Genomic DNA, 19,984 nt, shown 5'->3' on the forward strand with positions numbered 1-19,984 from the left:
CACGGCACTATGTGGCCCGTGTGTAAGTGCTCCGTCGATAGCATTCAGCCATAAGGAAATAGACCTAATAAACGAGCCTAGGTGGCGTCGGTAGCTAGGACATCTCTGCGCATGCGTGTGGCCACTGTATATATATCATGTTCATCTCCGTAATAAAGAGTTGATAGTCAGCGCTGATGTGTCTTTCGCGTCTTTCTTCTGTGTGTTCAATTATTTTGTAAGTTTGCGCAAGGTAGGTTGATTATTAAAATTAAATACCCAGCAAACCACTGCTCTACTCCACAAATGCGAATCAATAAAAGGCTTCATGACGTCATATGGGTAACCTATTGGCTAACCTAATGGAAAGTGCTTGCAGTTTGATCATCTCTACACAGATACGACCAGCGATGTAGCCAGAAAAGAAATAATAAACATAATGGCATCTTTACCCACTGCTTTTTTCTTTGGTTATACGCGAAGAAAAAAAATGAAACAAATACTTATTTACGTTATGATGATCACTTTTTGGCTGTAACACGTAGCCTCACTCAAGCCTTGGCTGATCCGACATATGAAAGAAATACTAAAAACAAGAGCAGCAGCGTCGTCTTCAAAGAAAACATTTGCCCGTTGGCAACTACAATTATTAGCACTGAGACGTAACGACGTACATACATGCACAGAAGAAAGCCGAGCAAAATGGAACAAAATTTACCACGTAAGGCATGCTTAGAATTTTTCCACTGCCTTCCGAGCTGTTCATTATGTTCTCGGTATTAGTTTTTCATATAAACCTCATGCACGTTCCCTTCTTTCCACATAACTCTTTATATTCCAGCATCCGCATATGTGAACAAACCATATAAGCAAGGTCGGATTAAGCAAGTCAACACATTGTCTTAAAAATAGATGTAAAATGTTGGCTTTTCTTCAAAGTTTCATAAACATATCCCTGTGTGACAGCTTCTGTGAACAAACAGCGGTAATTGTGCACAGGACACTCGTGTTTTCCGCAAGTTGAGGTGTATGCTTACATTTTTTTATATATTTTCACCGTGAATGCCTAAGAGATTTAGAGTTATTTGACTTTATTCGAGAAAAGCTAATGTTTACCTTGTTTTTCTGTACCTTTTGTTGCACTATTAGCAACCATAATTTTAAATTGAGTTGTCGCTGAGGCGTTCACGTTTTCAGGACGTCAGGCATACCGAGCCTTTTGGGAGTTGTGTTTAGAATTCATTTGCTTTATGCGAGACGTTGACTGAGCGACAAATACAGATATGTCATAGCTTCGAATTGCCTAGCGGAAGCGAATGCTTTGAGCTTGAGTGTTCCGATGATAAAGGCGTTGAAACAGCGATCGGCAACCAAAGATCTCTTGAACGATGCTGCTGATGACGTTGAAAGCGTTCAATTTGAACATCACGATGAACATATTGATAATGATGGTGAATGACGATAACGATGATGTTTAACGCGTTGAAGCAGAGTTGTCGGCAAGCAAAAACGCCTTGAATGGTGAAGGTTATGGTGATGTTGAAAGCGTTCAACACGAGGGTAAACGTATTGATAATGACGACAATGAAATGTAATAACTGAAAGTGTTGAAGCAGAGCCCTTGGCAAGGAGAGGCCCCACGAACGCTTACGATGACACGGATGTTGAGCGCATTGAACTGGTGATGACGGCGTCGATTATAATAAGCGGTGGTAATGATAATGATTAACGCGTTCAAACAGAGCAAGCAATGTTACCATGTGCGATGAAGATTGATGATGGACCTATTGTACTGGTGTTCCCAGCGCCCACATGTGGGGACGCTCGTTATGTTCAAGAAATAAGGTTAAATTTTTCTGGTTTTAGAAATATTCCCTGTCTCATCTGTATTGTTGTCGCATATTTGCAAAAAAACATTTCCTTGAACAACTGGGTTGGGCATGGGATATTAATAGACTCCAAACATGTACTGTTATCGTATAGTACACCTCAACAAAAAGGAACATACAGTTTCCTACTTTAAAGGTGATAAACATTGAGTTCCTTAACGTTGTTTTCTTTATTTCTTTTTTGAGCGGCCACTTATTTCGCAAAACCCTAGTGCTTGGCCTTCAAGATGAAGCTGCCGTTAAGAGTGTGCAAACAAGTGGCCCATGTTTACAGCAAATTCACGCGTACGAGAAGCACCTGTGGCCGCGTTTCTCCCGCTCCGAGCATACGACATTCACAATACTTTATATATAGCGTGCACTTTGCGGGCCTCTTTTTAGCTTCTATAGTATCGGTGACGTTTTCGCTTGACGTATCGCACAAGCGGTAGCAGCCGCCAACGAGGAGCCTCGACAATAGACTCTTCCGCAAAAAAGCATCCAGTTATAGAAGGGGTTAGACAAAGCCATGTTGTTTCCATTATTCCCCCATCTTCCAAGTGGAAAATGACGTGGTGGCTTGCTCAGGCGAGAGTACTAAAGCCAGCCGTGTGTGACTTTCTCCATATCGAAGTGTACATCCTTGCAGCATATTACCTCATGGAGATCTAATAAGAAAATGGACGCGACATATGTAACTGCGACTCTTCTAGTCATATATGTCGCCCTCTGGAAGCACACCAGCGGTGAGCAGGATATGTACATTTGAACAAATTTGCTAGCTTATGCAAGTGGCCTTGATAGCACATCTTGTAGTGCTTTGTAGCGGCACACCATTTTGCGGGGCCTTTAGGCAATTCTTTTGTTTGGAAAAAAGAAAAGGCTAGATGATAACGCTATGAATATCGGAAGTGTTGCACTTTTGTATGACCACGGCTTCGACGGGCTGCTTTATTAGGCAAAGCGGTGGCCGAAATGTAGATGGCGTAAGAGGATTTCTCTTCATCAATGCGAAGACAAGTCCTCTTGTCGAACCGATGGGGGCAGCACAGATCGATCATTGTCAGGCAGCTGTCGACCACTTTGAGGACTTATCTCTCTGTGAGCAGCCGTTTCGTTCAATTATTACTCGGGTACTTCAATATCTTGTTCGCCTACTCACCTTTCGTCTTGACATATTTGTCGAGATTTTCAGGGTATAATGCGAATTACAAACTTAAAAATACCATTGAATGGCGTGCTTAAAAACTCCTATTTTAAAACATGGGGATGACTTCAATCACTGATAAATGTGCTTCACTTCCAATAATACAAAGAAAGTGCTTTCATATGGCGCTCTCTTAGTTTACTCGTGATGGCAATTGTGAATTTAATATAATGTTAATTTTAATAATAAAAAATAATGTTACTTATAAGATGAATTAATAACCTGGGATTTAACGTCCCAAAACCACGATATGATTATGAGAGACGCCGTAGTGGAGGGCTCCGGAAATTTTGACCACCTGGGGTTCTTTAACGTGCACCTAAATCTAAGTACACGTGCCTCAGACATTTTCGCCTCCGCCGAAAATGCAGCCGCGGCGCGGCCGGGATTCGATCCCGTGAGCATCGGGTCAGCACTCGAGCGCCATAACCACTAGACCACCATGGCGGGGCGTTCTGTAAGATGAATTACCGACTCGCCTAGCAGGCAGTCCTTCTGAAGTTATTCATACGTTGAATTTGCGCCGAGCATTATACAAGCTACCACCCAGTCAGCGATACGACCGCTTATCTGTCACGACACGATCCTTCAGCCTCAGAAGTCTCCAACACAGTTTTTCTAAAGAGTGTAAGCAGCCTCAATTAAAAGTTCATTTTCGGCTTCTTCACTCGCACGATAAAGAATACCACGAGGGTTTGGCATTTCCTATAATTTGGTCGATAACACACCCGATGTTTTCCTCTTGTTATTTTTTTTTCTCTGATTCCATGCATTTCTTATGACACACGAATATTTTCAACCTCTAGGAACCTTTACCCAAGCCCCTTACAAGCATATAAAAGTAATATATACACGTCAGCTTTTCTTTTATTCAATCTCAATGTTGTTATCATTTTGTTCACTTGTGGTGCGACTGAAGTACAGTGCGATCGGCATCATCATTGCTATCAACAGTCATTGAAGCGGAGCTCTTCAGAAAGAGCGGAACAATGCGGAACCTTTCATGAAAGCAAACCGAGATTTTCTGGGCGCGTTTCAGCAGCGAAGGTGTTAAAGATGGCAGTAAGACGTCCGTTAACAAGAAACCCCTGCTTTGCCGTGTGTGTGCTAAAAATAGCCAAGCCGCCGCTGCACCGCGGAGCAGCCGCCGCCGAGCCGTCGCCACAGCAACCGCCAGAGTTTTTCTTACACCGCGGCTCAGGGACAGCGATTTCAACACATTCAGAGTGGAAGCTTTGCGCGTATTCCGGATCCGCCCGTCGCCGTCTCTTGGCTGCCGCTTCTACGGCCAAGCACGCTGGATCCAATCGCCGCCGGCGTTGTGATTCCCGCGCTGCAGGCCGACGAACTGAGGGTCAGCCAGCTTTGCAGTGCCCAGTTTCGCGCAGCTTAGCGCAAACTTCCTGCATTTTTTTTTTGCTGTCGTCAACAAGCATACATTATGTCAGCTACTACGCAATACCACAGACACTGGAATACTACGGGTTCATTGTGACCACCTGCGGTTCTTTTGCGTTCACCTAACTCTGAATACGCGGGTGTTTTTGCATCCCCCCCCCCCCCCGATTTGCCCACATAGAAATGCGGCCGGCCTCGCAATCGAACTCTCTTCCTCGGGCTTAGTGAAGCAACACCTTACCTGCGAAACTACCACGGCGATTGCGTAACTCGTTATATTCTGCGGAAAAAAAAACACGTTGATAGAATTATGTTCTGATAACCTAAGATGACATTTGGGGGAACACGCGAAGCGCGCTCTCTCTCTCTCTCTCTCTTTAGTTTCAATGTTCTTATTCCTGGAGAAGAAAATTCCCGGTTGCGTAGATTTGTTGCAAGGCAAGTTTTTCAGGTTTTTTTAACAATAGAGTCATCTTTCAATACGAAGGACGTTCGCCTGACCGCTCATTCTCTAAACCACAATGAGGCATTGTGAGCAAAATTAGTTGGGGAGCACATGCGCCCAACAGGATTCGCTTTCGTACGTCGGATATCTCGATAAACAAGGCTGTCCTGAAATTTGGGATAGTTTAACTATTCCTTTAAATTAAACGCTTCCTCGGGGTGTTTACAATGCAACAGCATTTGTTTCGCTACCCCTACCGACTTGGCTTTGGCTGGCCGTATGACTCGGTCAGGTGGAGTGCATTCACAATGCACAAGTCAGCCGATAGATATCAAAGGGGCACTCACACAAAAATTTTGGTCTCGCCTCGCTTTGATGCAATGTGCTGCTGGGGGCATGTTAGTCATAACATGACACATCGCTTGGAGCAGGGCGTGACCGATAATTAATTACCTTTTCTTTATTACCGACCACTCTCAGTTTCTGTTTGGGAGAGCTCCGAGAACAAGCCGCCGGTTGCCTAGTTTCATAATAATATACTAGAGGGAAATCTGGCGCTAGTGTCTACTGGGAGCTGCAACGCACGCCGTTCAGCCAGCATGGGAATGTTGGGATAGTACATGGATTTGTTTAAGCTTGGTTTCTTCGGCTACATTTGGCTGCGTGTGTGCTAGCAGCCGCTTCGTCGCAAGACGTGGTTCAGCAAACGTTAAGGCAGTTCCACTTCACCACCTGGGCATTTTTAGGCTCAACAATTCAAATCGGCTCACAAAGTTCACAACGATCCATTATTTTATCCGAAACAAAAGCCAAAACACAACAATAAAGCAAGCCACAAGTGCGTTCGAAGCCGAAAGCACGAAGATTAGGCAAATGCATGTACCACCCATCATTCCATGGTGCCTGAACAATCGCAGCGCCAGAGTTCCCTCTAGTAAATATCATAGGAAACGCTATGACCGCATGAAACTGACACCACCGAGCGTGCGCGAAGTGGTAAACGAACGGACCACGTGACCACGCAGCACTGTGACGCACTTCCGCGCAACCTGCATCGTCGTGCACGTCATCGTCGTGCACGTCATCGTCGCCGTTTTGTCCTCGGCATTGTCGTCGCGAAGACTTTCTTGAGGCTTGCGATCAGCCGCCGAATAGTAGTATGTTGGAGGAAGCGTGACAAAGGGGTAATGGCTACTTTTGACGTCATCATTACTAGCTTTGCCCTCTCAGAGTTTCGTGGCAGTGCTGACTTCACGGAAGTTGGAGCTCACCTTCGGGTCACCTTAGATGATGTCAATGTCACGAGGTGTGGCGCATAGTGCTGGATTACGTGCTCGAACTTCAATATTTATGTAAATTATTTTTTCAAGCCATATTCGCTGTTGTGATTTGGTTGATCATATACGCCTGTTCCCGGAAATCGATCTCGCAGGCTATCTCAGCTGTGACATTATGTGTCAATACACTTTTAAAGGCACCACGAGACATGGGATGGTCATCCTAATAATCTGTTTATCATTTTAGCAAATAGTAAATTCGTATTGTTTCAACAACTAGACCGATGACTATACCACTCGCAATGCAAAAGAAAAAGCGACCCACTCAAACGCAAGCTTTAAAGTGCAGAAACGTACTTTGGACGAGACTATATGAAGGCTTGAACGCATTGAAGGCGAGGAAAATTACAGACGAAATCATGAACAATAATTACTTCAGTTGATACCAATTAATGAGCAGTACAAAAAGCGTACTCTAACCTGTCGACATCTTTATTTTCTTCTTACACGTGCGACGCTATCAACTCTTCTGCGAGGCACATGACCCTATGGCATCGGACTACTTTCGTTCTACTAAAAGACCCTACGTCACCCAACTGTGCTTGCCTTATTGGTTTGTCACATGCAGCCCTAATGCTACATGAGCACGCCTGCACTCTTTTTTAGAAGCTGAATCGAGACGCGCTTTTTCTACTTAACAATGGGAGATGAAAAAATCTAACAGGAAGTGTCACCTGACAAACTTGAAATATGTTCATTAGAAGTAAGTAGAGATTGGCTCTCGAGCGACTGTCCATCAGTAGCTTCTGGTCGCATCGCCTTCTCTGTGGCACCACTAATAGTACAAGCAGAATCGCTCGTATTTCAGGGCATCCGAGATCGAGCAGCTTACGTGGCTTGACGCGCTGGCCATCAAGTCTTGGAAGTAATGTCTAGTTGCTACAGCCGTTTTTGTTAATCATGAAGCCATCCCAGAAACTTTGTCTTACTGTCGCTAACACTTCCCAGTCGAAGCATCATCCCTCAAATATAAAGTGAATAAAAGTATCGGTCGTGCACCAATGAGACAGAAGAGCGTACGACGATGCCTTGACCTATCTCAAGCAGCCAGCCGTTGCTTCACAGTCGCGAAGTATCGGCAGGCGCACAGTCAATCTCAATATTATCCTAAATGTCACACCAATTATACGGCCCCACTTGGTTATCGGGTATCACCAGGCAATGAGCCCCCCAGCAGCTTCAGCGGAGGCTGGCTTGGCATGAGGTAGCCGAGTGACGTCATCTTACATATTTTCCATTTCCTTCATCCATGGCATACTTAAACTCTGTCGAGACGCTCCGTCGGGCCGGCTGCACCTGCCATGCCTTTGTTTTATACAGGCCGCCCCAGCATTACGTAAGCTCGCTTTCAGCTTATGCGAGAAACTGTGACGAGCCGCTACGTCACTGCAACTGCCCCTTTATGTTGTCTTATAAGCGGCTCATACACGTGGTTGTAGTTTATCAATAGGTTGGGGTCCTAGCCACAAGTAAAACGGTTGCGGTTAAGACGCCCTGCCGTTGAAAGCGCGGGCCCTCATTAGTAGAGATTGCTTCCAACCAAAAGGAACTTGTCATTCGCGGAGTTCCAGTCACGTGGCTGTCATGGCTGCACATGGCTGCCTATGATGTTTCGTCAGTGTCTGCGCACCTCGTCTGTTATCAAAAGAAGGCCCCCGTATCTATTCATTCTTACAATTACTCGGGGGATACTCTGCGAGTCCGATGCAATTAAAATTTCTCTGGATCCGAACAGAAACAGACACCGCGTTGTTGCAACCCATGTCAACACTCCAGAGAGCTCTAGAACACTATAGGGCTCTAGTGTTCTATAGCTTTTGAACACAGTGTTCATATTCGTCATTGTTTCGCTTCCTAGTCCTCCCTGACATGCACACCCGCCCACAAAAGCTTTCAGAACGTGGGCTCCACGGAAAATGCGAATTTCTGCTCTGCTGGTGCACGGCGTTTCTAACCTAGCGGGTAGCTGTATAGGTCGCGCGCACTACTGCAGGCTGGAACATTTATTTGCAGGCTATGTTCTCAAAGTACGAATATATATTTCTCGGAAATTTCGCGTTCCGCAAATTTTTGTGGGTGGGGGTACATCCACACTTCGGTGCTTCGCGCTGCTCATCTTCACCATGAAAGTCAACCAACTCGCCCACACCGTTTTTCTTGCTCAGTGCAGCACAAGAGGGGCGCTTTGCATTCGACATACTCAAGATCAAATACTCTTAACCCCTTTGATTAGTTTTAACAGCCACACTGTTAAAGATGGAGGTAAAACGTATGAGTGGAGAAAACTATCATCATCATAAACAGGTATGTGTCACAGGAATTGGGGAAGTACCACTACTGCCCACTTGTCCACTAAAAATGAAGAAGGCAGCACTTAGCCCAAGAAATGGCTATGATCACGGGTATGTGCCACAGAAATACGGCAAATCTCACTACTCACCACTGGTCCACCAAAAGAGGGCAACAGTAAGCCCAAGGAATGGCGGTGAAGCGACGGCGGCGAGTCGGAGACCCCGAGTACGTACAGCGAGAGAATACTAGGGAACAGGAAAGGCAACGGGGGCTGCGACAAGACACCGAAGTGATGGAAGCCCTACGCCAACGACGACGTGACCGTAGATCTATTAGAGGTGCGAACACTCGGTTTCAGCTCGAGTTTCGGTCTCTGGAGACTGGACATCTGTATCGCGTCTGTGACTGTCTGTGGTTTAACTCGAACCTCTCTGCGCTGAGAATCAACCTAGAAACAACCTAGCATCGCCTAACTAAAGCCTAGCAACAACCTAGAAGCCTAGAACCTAGAACATCATAATCATCCAGTTTTGTTGTTTCAAGCCTTGTGTGACTCAGTGCAAGATCCGGCATTTTTTTAAAGCACCGCGATTCAGCTAAGAGCGTTCACATGTGTTCTCATCTTCTATACGAGAGGGCGACCGAAGTCAAGTGGAGTCCCGGTCACGTGGCTACCATGACTTCCTATGGCGTAAAGTCAGCACGATTCAATCAACATTTATCTTCATCCGAAGAAGAACCGACTCCGCGTTGTTCCAAACCATGACGGGATCAGCTGAATTTAACAAAAGTGTGAGGCATGTATGAGCTGCCTCTGTTGTCACGGAACGTGTCCATGGATGTCTGACGCCAGCTACATCCACTTAGTAGTGAAATTTCTCATTTCCGTAGACCTACGAGTTTTACTTGGTTTCGTGTGCATTTCCAAATACTTTCTAATTGTGCCAGTGCTAAGCTGCAATCACCGTACAGTGCTGAACATACAAACTGTATTTACTTTGAGCACACCTCATGAATGCATCATTGTGAGCAGATGACAGAATGTAACTTCCTGAGGCTCACTGCAATAGTGTTTTGAGTTTACAATGCAAAAATATCAGGTTCTTTTCTGTATATGTATGTGAGATCATTATTGTATTTTGGCTGACTTGAGACATTGTTGTCTTTCCGTTATAACAGCGCATGGGCCGCAGGCGACGAATTCATCCAACATCAGCAAACATTTGCCAGTATTAGGCCAGCACGGGGCAGAACAAGCAGTAATTCAGCCATATTTAGAGAACATTAGCCATTATTCCCCCAACTTTAACAAGCTCTAAACTACATTAGTCGTAAGAAGTTCACATTCACCGAAAATAGCCAGTATTTAACCAACATTATCCAGCACTGCACAAAATAAAACCGTGTTAACCGTTACTAGTAGAGCTCGTGTAAACAGGGCAAGCCAGGACACCATCGTCCAGAAATCGCAACGCCGCATGCCTAGATTTGCTCTCGCATTTGGTGATGGCTTTGCCAACTACGCCACTTTTAAACATTTATCAACATATCTTTCAGGGCTTTACCGTGGCGTATTATCAGCTGAAGAACAGCGTTTAGCGATCACTGCTCTTAACCTGTGTCAAATATTGCTTTTCACACACTTAGCCGCTGCTTCAAGGAACCCTGCCTGCAGTGTAGTACCTGACGTTGAAAACTGCACCATAGTTCTCTTTCGGTGGAGCTACGACTCGGGATCGAACGAGTGTAAACAAAATTACATTTGCCGTGAAAACGCAAATAACTTTGAGACAAAAGACCTGTGCGAAAGCACATGCCCACCAGGTAAGTAGAACAAATTGGTATTGCTCAATCTCGCTTCGTCGAAGCCAAAATCAACATAAGCTCATTGCAGTAGATAAGAAACATGCTGTCGCAGCAACTGAAATAGTGCAGCTAGTGAGTCAGTAGATAGGACTGTTTGCGTCATCATGAAATTCGTTCTGCCAAGGATCTAGCGAGATTAAACCTATATTGCGACTTTGGATGAGCTGCAAGCTGTGTTTTCGGTTTAAGTTCTTAATATTGGCTCACATTTAATTGTGGAAGCAACAGTTTTTTTTTCACATAAAGGTACGAATACGTATGGCGTATTTTGTCAGCGCAAACTTGGTGTCATTGACAAACCTGTTTTTACTTTCTTTAACTGTTTCCTGTTCATACTATCTTATACACGCAACTATTAGGATTGAAGTACAACTACCATACCTGGATGTCCTTAAGACTTTGTCAACTTCTGCCGATGGCGGTGGCTTTGTATTGGCTTCAGATGTGACCCAAATAATTTGGAGATTACTGTATGTCAGAAATATTCAGAAGGATAAAGCTATTGCAGAAATATCAAACGCTCACCAATCGTTAAAAGCGCAAACACAAAGACAAATACGTTTCGGTCCCGCCACGGGGGCCGTATCTGCAATCTTCATTGTTGCATGTAATATTCATACATTGTTGGTACTTCAGTTCCAGGTGTCACGCCTACACCGAAACCAAAGAATTGCCATTATTGGCTCACTAATGGACGCGGATGCTACACATATTGGTTTACAACCTATTATGATTACTGGGGAAGACAACACCCGGTAATGGTATACACTGGATGTGGAAGGTGGAGAAAAAAGCTTTATGCGTATGACATGAGTACGAGAAAATGCATAGGTGAGGTGAACACTTCAGTATTTGCTATATTAATATTCGTCTGTTGACGTGAAGTGATCGTGTCGCGACAATGCAGCCTGCAAACTTGATTACTATGTTTACTTCTTTAAATATAATTTACTTATACAAGTAAGGATATATTGCAGGTAATAAGTTCGTGCCGTCGTAATGCCAGCTAACCTAAAGTATGTAAACGTCTCTATCCCACAAGTAGGTTGCAGGCGCGTGGAAGCTACGAGGTGTAAGCAAACCACCTGCTTTCTCAGCAAAACATAGTCGGTTTTGTAATTGAATTATAATTGGAGAACTTTGAGAAAACTGCGTTTGTTTGGAACAAACCAGGTTACAGCAATACGTGATACTCTCGTCACGATTCGCATGCGTGTCATAAGCATTTAATTATTGTAGCGGTAACTGCCGATAATTGTGATGGTGAAACAACATGACAGTGCCCATGCAGACGCGATCGCCCACTTCGAGCCGAACTCGCGCGTGCTACTTGCCCACTATCCTGGCAGCAATGAATAAACGATTGAATCGGCTATCGTTTTGTGTTATCTCACTCTGTGCACTAAGAATGAAGGAAAGAAGACTCTTAAGGGCTCGTTTTCTTTGTTAGACACAATAATAATGAGAACTAACAGACAATAACGCCAAGGAAAGTATAGGGGGTGTTATGTGTAGTATTTACAATATAAATGTGAAGAAAGTAAAGTGGACGAAAAGATAACCTGCCGCCGGCAGAGACCGAACCTGCGACCTTCGAATAACGCGTCCGATGCTCTACCACTGAGCTACGGCGGCGGTCATCCTCCCGTCCACTTTATGGGGTATATATGTGCATTTAAACCTTGGAGTGTTAGTCAGCGCCAATCGCAGCTATCTTTTCGTCCACTTTACTTTCTTCACATTTATATTCTAAATACTACACATAACACCCCCTATACTTTCCTTGGCGTTATTGTCTGTTAGTTCTCATTATTATTGTGTCTAACAAAGAAAACGAGCCCTTAAGAATCTTCTTTCCTTCATTCATAGCAAGGGCCTCGTTCTGGCAGACTTGATGCCTTCAGGTAGTATGCGAGGGATTATTGGTCAGCTGCCAGCTCGTAAAAAGATCACGTGCTACGTGACGCCATAAAGGCAGAAAAAGAGTGTTCCACACTCGCCGCCATGGCTGCGATTGGCGCTGACTAACACTCCAAGGTTTAAATGCACATATATACCCCATAAAGTGGACGGGAGGATGACCGCCGCCGTAGCTCAGTGGTAGAGCATCGGACGCGTTATTCGAAGGTCGCAGGTTCGGTCCCTGCCGGCGGCAGGTTATCTTTTCGTCCACTTTACTTTCTTCACATTTATATTCTAAATACTACACATAACACCCCCTATACTTTCCTTGGCGTTATTGTCTGTTAGTTCTCATTATTATTGTGTCTAACAAAGAAAACGAGCCCTTAAGAATCTTCTTTCCTTCATTCATAGCAAGGGTCTCGTTCTGGCAGACTTGATGCCTTCAGGTAGTATGCGAGGGATTATTGGTCAGCTGCCAGCTCGTAAAAAGATCACGTGCTACGTGACGCCATAAAGGCAGAAAAAGAGTGTTCCACACTCGCCGCCATGGCTGCGATTGGCGCTGACTAACACTCCAAGGTTTAAATGCACATATATACCCCATAAAGTGGACGGGAGGATGACCGCCGCCGTAGCTCAGTGGTAGAGCATCGGACGCGTTATTCGAAGGTCGCAGGTTCGGTCCCTGCCGGCGGCAGGTTATCTTTTCGTCCACTTTACTTTCTTCACATTTATATTCTAAATACTACACATAACACCCTCTGTGCACTAAGTATCAGGTACGTTTTGTTGTTATTATTGAGATCAGGTGCCTGATAAGACACGCCTGCTAAGCCTTGTTCCCGAGAATTTGAGAATTAATCTTGGAAATAGTGCAAAACAGACGCGAATATATCGCTGTCGAAGCGTCAGGACGCAAATATAACGCAAACCCAAGGGTTGGTTTAGAACTTACGGGCCACACAATTCACAACGGCTCTTCATAAATTCGAGGCGCGAGCTTCGACGGGTGCCGCCATGTTGCTTTTCTTCCGGCGTTACCGTTTCTGCCCTAAAGGTAAGAGCGTTGGTTGCTGCCGTGTGCTCGCTCTACTCGCCCAATGCGCAGACGCTACGGAGCGCAGACGCTACGGATACGCCGAGCAGACGGCGCTGCGCGGATGAATACGTCGTGAGGTTGAAGTTCTCGAAGTTTTACCCTCCATATGAATTCCGCATGCTGGTTAGCTATCCTCATCCAGTCGGCGTACATCTGCTTCTGGCGGCGATCGTCACGCGAAGTCGAGCAACAGACCTTGAGGCATTCCTGGTAAAATCTCACTTGACGCCATGATTCCGCGGTCAATATGGCACATATCCTCCTGGCATGACCGGTAGATGGTTGCCGAAAGCCGCACAAAAGTTGAACTTCAACTGGGCAAACTCTATTCTTAGAAAACCATGAAAAAGTTCTAGCACGGACGAAGCAAATAGCAATCTTTTTAGACGTCGTGAGGGTTTTTCGCCGTTCCCATTGGCTAAGCAGCCTCATTGCTTCCACAGTGCTGCAACGAGCTTGTGACATGCTTATTGCTTCTAAGGTAATTTATTTACTGAAGTCAGAATATAGTACTGCGGGTAACAAGTTCCTGCGGCCCTAATATCTGCTACGCTAAAATATGTAAACGTACATTATAAATGGCGATATTACCTGAAAGGTAATATTTTTATCGCTAGCCGTTTGCCAAAATTATGTACAGTATTTGTATGACTTAGCAGGTAATACTTCATTCATTCACCCTAGTTCCTCTCTATCGGGTTTAGTGATGTTGTCTAGCGCCCACTAAACTCCACCCCGACCTTTTCAAAAACGCAAAACTTTTCCCTAATAACAACTGCAGAGTATTTAGGCTGTTAACTAGGACCCTTGGCGCAGGACAAATGAGAATAGGTGTACTGCTCATTTACAAGCTGCGTTTCTTTATTTAACACGAAATTGTTTTATGCCGGGGTTCACCACGGCTACACTGACGTATTTCTGTCACGGATATGACGTTGTAAAATATAATGGCTAACAGATGGGAAAGAAAAAAAAGTTCCGTCACCGGGTGTCAGACTTACGACCCCTAGCTCCGCAGCACGCGACGCGAAACGATTTGGCCACAGACGGCACGTTCTTCGCCATGCTAACGGCGAACTATTTATATACACCTTTCGCCGGTGGCGGTGCTCAGAGATCAGTGGTACATCATCGTGTTTTCGTTATCACTAGCGAGATTGCGCGAAGTGCTCGAAGAGCGCACTTTAAAGGTCGTCGCCCCATGCGTTGCGATGAGCGTGCGCCTCTACAGGGCGTGGTCGCTCGTGCACGCGCTGATCTCGTGATGGCGGTCGTTTGTACGTCTTGTGCTCTCACCGCAAGTTTGCTTTGAGAGCACAAAGGTCGCTTGGCTCACTGCAGCGGCCGCTTTTGCAAAAGGAGCGCGCTGCTTACACAGAGATAAGTTACAACTGTGACAGCCAGTTCGCGCTCATTTCATGTATGCTCGTTCCGTGCGTCCTCTCTGCTTGAGCAGCGCGTTGCAAGCGATGAGCTGCTTACCGTTCTTGCCGTGACATTACAACTTTTTGCTATAGCATTCATTCTTTCGCCCTTGGGGCGAAAGACAACAAAACAAACGCTCAACTACGTCTGTGAAGACACGTTTCAATTTCGTGTAATACCGATTCCTACGACAGAGGGATCAGCCGTGTTCTTTTTTTCCGAACACTTTGAATTTGATAGGAGTTTTCGTGGAAAGGATAAAGTTTTATCGAAAAAAAACTTTTCGGAGTCATTCCACTCTATGAATGTGGATGTCCAGTAAAGCTGTGCAGTAGGCGACGCCGTGGTCACAGAATTTCGGGCAGTAACCGATCGCACAACCTATATGTAAATCCTAAATGTCCGTCCAGAAAGGCCCTTTGAGAGAAAGAAAGCTCTTTAATGAAAAACAGAGAATTCTGCCGGCGTATCTAAAGGCACCTACATGCTACTCTGTATAGGGGAATGAAGTGAGGACAGAAAGGCCCTTTGAATTTAACGTATGCTCCTTTTACGTTGCTCCTTTTACGTCTTTCCTTGGTTCTCTCTTTCTCTCTCTCTCTCTTTACATTTTGCCTTTGTGCGGCAGGCGTCTTTTTGCCTCATGTGCACCGTCTTGTCTGATTTTCTTCAAGCGTCTGGCGGTTCGAGCCCAATCTCTAATAACCATTTGAGCAGCACGCGTCATCGTGTATGGCTTACGGTATGTGCTTGGCGTTTCGTACACCACCTTAGCTGGTGTTTGCCGCCCGTGTGTTCGCTTCTCGATTTTTACTGGACCAGTGGTGAGTAGTGTCGTTCGCCCAATTTCAGTAGCACATACCTGCGCATGTACTGGCAAACGGATAAATTCCCCTAGCCATGCACACATTCTCAGTAATGAACTGTCACGTGTGGTGGACGTTCAAAGGTGTTTTGATCACGCTGATTAGTTGTTAATGACAAAAATGTCGTAATTGCCTGTTTTACTATTTACTTTACGGCATACTGTAGCAGGTGAGATCACAGCACCCAGTGGCATGCAAACGGGAACGACGATCTAGAGCCTAGTTGTGGTGATGATGATAAACCGTCTTTGTTCATCTCGATACAGCAGTGTTGAATCTCTACTATGCATGGAATACCTACATTTGTAACACATTTTATGCCACCTGAGACAATGAAATCATAGCTGAAGTAGTTTATTGGGTGACGCAGAATGAATCAGTTCAGAAAGTTCAGGCAAATTATTATTCCAGAGCATTTCACCACGTAAATAGTGATAAAGAACAGGTAGGCGAAAGCGATGTACATTTTTACTTCCTCCTTTTCTGTCAAGTTAAACATGACGGAGCCTATTGCCGCAATATTTGTCGTCTTTTTCTTCAACTTTAGTACACGTGAGCATATGCACTTGTTTTCACCAATAAATGTTGAAAACATCTTTCATTGAACGTAATTCAGGTATGCACACCCGCCAAAATTCCAAAAATTAAATTACTGAAGCCACGTTATTTATGTAGAATTTTCAAGCAGTGCATCAATTTATTTTAAAAGAACAACTCAAGACAACGCCAGGGGCGTAGCCGGGACTTAATAACGGGGGAAGGGCCCAAACCCCGCTGCAGGTCTTTTAGTGCATCTACTTGCATGTCTGCTTTTATATATGCTTATAAAAACTCTAAAAATTTGTTGTTTCGAGAGGGCGTTGGAACCACCAAAATCCCCCTCTTGCGAGGCCAGGGCAGAACACCGTCATATCTCGCAACTCTAAGTTGATAGGTTATCCAAAAGCACTGCATTGCGTGGGTTATGGCATAAATCCCTAAACTCTTTTGGATTGGCGTTTGATATTACATGTCTTTACAACGGCCGAATTAGTTGATGTTCGCCTGCATAAACAATGAATCACACAACTGGGTACTTCGTTCCGAGCGGTCATTTCATAAGGCACTATGAAGCTCTGTATCTCATGAAGTGAAAGGTATCTATTGTACTTCATATCATTGTGAAGTTGCGCATGAAAGTACGTACGTTGGAGGTTGTGCGTTGTTCTTGTTTTTAAGCCTTGCACAACACTATTCGCTCCTTGACTGCACCAATACACGGACAAAAGAACCCACGCGGCACACGACAGCGCTCATTTCGTCCGTTTCTTCTTTTTTTCGCGTGTTTAAACTGTGTTCTGCATTATACCATAAAACACATAAAACCACCACAAACAAAGAATTATCACTGAAGCACTTCGTCACGTCAGGAAGGTACCGCTATTGTAGACGGGAGTACAGAACCAGAGGTAACAAAGTTGTGAAAAGTGGGCGTCCCACGGGCACTGGACTTTAGCTGGCTTTACAGCACGAATGCTTCAATGCCCAACAGCGAACATTTATAAGAATTCAACAGTACACGTCACTTCTTCCAGACTACCTATCACATCCTTGCACCAGATGTTCTCTTAGCACTGTAGCCTTGTTTTCTTACGATCAGTAACCGTCTAGCTTAACTTTTAAGGCCAGGTACTAAAGGTATGCCACGAAATATTTCACTTCCACCTGTCGCAATTTAACGTGAGAGCACATTGAATTCCGCGACGCAGACAAAACCAAGTCTACTGTCCGGTGGATGGATGATTCATTCATGAGCAAACAACCCCGCCCATTTACCCTTCAGTTGATTCTCAAGCTCTCATCCAACTTTTCTTCATTTCCATGGTATTATATTAGAACTGGGATACACATGCCCCTCTACTGCCGTCTCTGGCTTCTTTCTCATGCTGTTTCGTTGTCTGCTAGAGGCCCTGCGAAGTTTCCTGACAGGGTTATGCTGACGCATGCTGTATCTTATGCTTTGGGAATGACTAGAAACCTTCAGGAGCAGGCCCACAACCATGAGGGGGGGGGGCTAGGGCCCCTTTCCTCCCCCCATCTCCCTGAGGTTTTCATGGTGGAGGGGGTGTTTTACCGAAAATAAATAATAAAAATAGGTGTTTTTTAATAGTCAAGGACTTTAGCAAGTGCCCCACCACCCACTCCCCCCCCCCGAAAAAAATTCCTGACTACGGGCCTGTTCCGTGGGTACCATTTTGCTGACGCAGCCGCATTCCATACCCCTGGATCTTTTGAGCACATACATTAAGATGAAAAACATAGGGAAGACAAACACAAGCGCATGTTTGTCACCAAACATTCTACAGCATCGCTAGACTTCAACTTCTTCTGCATAAGCTTTTACCACTTGGGGTAGCAGTACTTTGGCACGCTGAATCTAAGACACAGACTTTCGTTTCCTCTGACGTAAATTGAAACCAGGATCTTCAGTGCGTACCTGATGGTAAGGATGCAGTAGTTTGTAAAATTCCCCGTATCATTATATCGGGGACCTTAAACACGTGGCCCGCAAACCCTTCGTTGGCGGCCCGGCCCGCTCATGACTGTCTTTGTCCTATTTTTTCATTTAATTTTCTTATAAGGAGGTTCATGAGCTACACGTACATGTCTGGTCTCAAGCATTCTTTTCGTGAGGCACCTGGGCCCATGCCGTCACGATGTGTGGATACACAATCGCGGAAAGAAACTATATTTGAGAATCTGCGTCCATATTGCAGTCATTCTGTAGATCGATATTGTTGTTTCTCGAACTCTCCCTCCAAATGCCCTTCAGAAATGACCATTATATGACATGTAGGAAAGGTGTTCTTTCAAATGGCAACGTTAGCTAATATATCGCTCAAGCCCCCCTACCTCCACCCACCTCCCCCCCCCCCCCCCCCCACCGATCCGATCTTCTCTGCCGCGTCCTTTTCGGGAGACTAAATTTTGTGAGCGCGGCCCAATGGTTAAGGCGAGTTTGGGAGCTTTGCATTATATGCATCTCATTAGGCGAAATATTTTTCCAAACCTTCGAATTATATTTGATGCTTTTCGCATCGTTGACGGATCCTATTAGAAAGAAAGAGTGGTCACTTAAATTTTACTCCATTGTAATACTGTTAAACACTGCCACCTGAAGCTCGCATTCACTTACTCAATTGCGTTTGTTTTACTCCTTTCAGACCCGTGTGTTAAGCTAACGTTGTGGCAAGTTCTAATTTTTTATTACTTGAACTACTGTATTTACTGCTACTATTTGCTTTTTTTTTCAGAAATAACAAGAAGACGCTATGGATCATGGGAATAAAGCAAGATAACTTTCTTAATTTTACCCTTGGTAGCAACACATTTGTCGCCATTGGGTCATCCTAGACGGAACAGAACGCTGGGCGATGAACGCACGACCATGAATGTCGGTCACAATCACGCATCTGATTAGTCATAATTGCGAGCGCTTCATAATGCTTGCTCATTTAAAAATAAAAAATAACACGGAGCAGTTTCACTAGGCTGCGTGTCATACAAAGCTTTTCAGTTTTGATCAAACTAAGTACGAATTAGGATAGTTATTTCAAAATGATGATGTGTGAGTACTTCCTGTTATAAAAGGTAGGAGTACCACTCTAACTGCTTTGAAGCTGCCAATGATGAATATTTAGGCGAAATATATCTATATTCCGATTCTCGCGCAATGTCTTAAAGTATGAATTACGCCTCAAAACTGATCGCATTATGGGCAAATCAAAATGTTTCTATTGTGGTTTCGAAGATCACGTAATGGTCAAACGTCTTTTCCTGCAAAAAAACGTAATCCCGCCGTCAGTTAGACTGAAAATTTATAATACAATGTATAAAGCTACGCTCTTGCAGGTATGACAGCATAAGTTTGCTGCAAGTACATTTTTGTGTACCTCCTTTCCACACTTCAGGCTGCATTAAACAGGCACTGACACCATTTTTCGAAGGCGAGTCTACTCTGCCATACCTGGTACCATATCTGTATACCATATCTGGTATAAAGAGATGGCTCTGAGCGAGTGCAAAGCTCAGCAAATGCTGATAAAATATTTAGTTTAGATATTAAGGTCAATTTTAGCATGGCGCACCTACCGACATCGACACTAGCTTGACGTCAGGCTGCAGCACTAGTTCTGGTGCCTTCACGCAGCAGTCTGACTAGTTGAGATGACGCCAGATACCAAAACTTCGAAATTGGCTACTTGTCGTCACCAAAACATTCAAGATGGCCGTTTCTGTGTCACCAACGGAGCCACGG

The 19,984-nt window shown here is 44.7% G+C and overlaps 1 long non-coding RNA gene across 1 annotated transcript; it reads left to right on the forward strand.

Moving 5' to 3' along the window:
- The first annotated feature begins 2,330 nt into the window (after nucleotides 1-2,330).
- Nucleotides 2,331-19,670, forward strand: LOC119402082 (uncharacterized). The gene is made up of 4 exons (XR_005185629.2): nucleotides 2,331-2,593; nucleotides 10,174-10,350; nucleotides 11,029-11,223; nucleotides 18,981-19,670. It is a non-coding gene; the product is annotated as an uncharacterized LOC119402082 (long non-coding RNA).
- The last annotated feature ends 314 nt before the right edge of the window (nucleotides 19,671-19,984 follow it).

The sequence above is a fragment of the Rhipicephalus sanguineus genome, chromosome 8 (assembly GCF_013339695.2).
Source record: "Rhipicephalus sanguineus isolate Rsan-2018 chromosome 8, BIME_Rsan_1.4, whole genome shotgun sequence".
NCBI lineage: Eukaryota > Metazoa > Arthropoda > Arachnida > Ixodida > Ixodidae > Rhipicephalus > Rhipicephalus sanguineus.